Genomic DNA, 587 nt, shown 5'->3' on the forward strand with positions numbered 1-587 from the left:
GTAATGCTCAAAATTCTCCAAGCCAGGCTTCAACAGTATGTGAAAAAAGAACTTCCAGATGTTCAAGCTGGATTTAAAAAAGGCAGAGGAACCAGAGATCAAATTGTCAACATCTATTGGATCATCGAAAAAGCAAGAGAATTCCAGAAAAACATCTAATTCTGCTTTATTGACTATGCCAAAGCTTTTGACTGTATGGATCACAACAAACTGGAAAATTCTTAAAGAGATGGGAATATCAGACCACCTGACCTGCCTGCTGAGAAATGTGTATGCAGGTCAAGAAGCAACAGTTAGAACTGGACATGGAACAACAGAGTGGTTCCAAACTGGAAAAGGAATACATCAAGGCTGTATATTGTCACCCTGCTTATTTAACTTCTACGCAGAGTACACCATGCGACATGCCAGGCTGGATGAAGCACAAGCTGGAATCAAAAGTGCTGGGAGAAATATCAATAACCTCAGATATGCAGATGATACCACCCTTATGGTAGAAAGCAAAGAACTAAAGAGCCTCTTGATGAAAGTAAAAGAGGAGAGTGAAAAAGTTGGCTTAAAACTCAACATTCAGAAAACTAAGATCA

The 587-nt window shown here is 39.4% G+C and overlaps 1 protein-coding gene across 1 annotated transcript in view; it reads right to left on the reverse strand.

The window, feature by feature from the left end:
• The window catches only part of PRKDC (protein kinase, DNA-activated, catalytic polypeptide), a 131138-nt gene that overhangs the window by 17018 nt on the left and 113533 nt on the right, over positions 1 to 587 (reverse strand). The gene's annotated exons all lie outside the window — the stretch shown is intronic.

Source organism: Bison bison, unplaced genomic scaffold (assembly GCF_000754665.1).
Source record: "Bison bison bison isolate TAMUID 2011002044 unplaced genomic scaffold, Bison_UMD1.0 scf7180017864108, whole genome shotgun sequence".
NCBI lineage: Eukaryota > Metazoa > Chordata > Mammalia > Artiodactyla > Bovidae > Bison > Bison bison.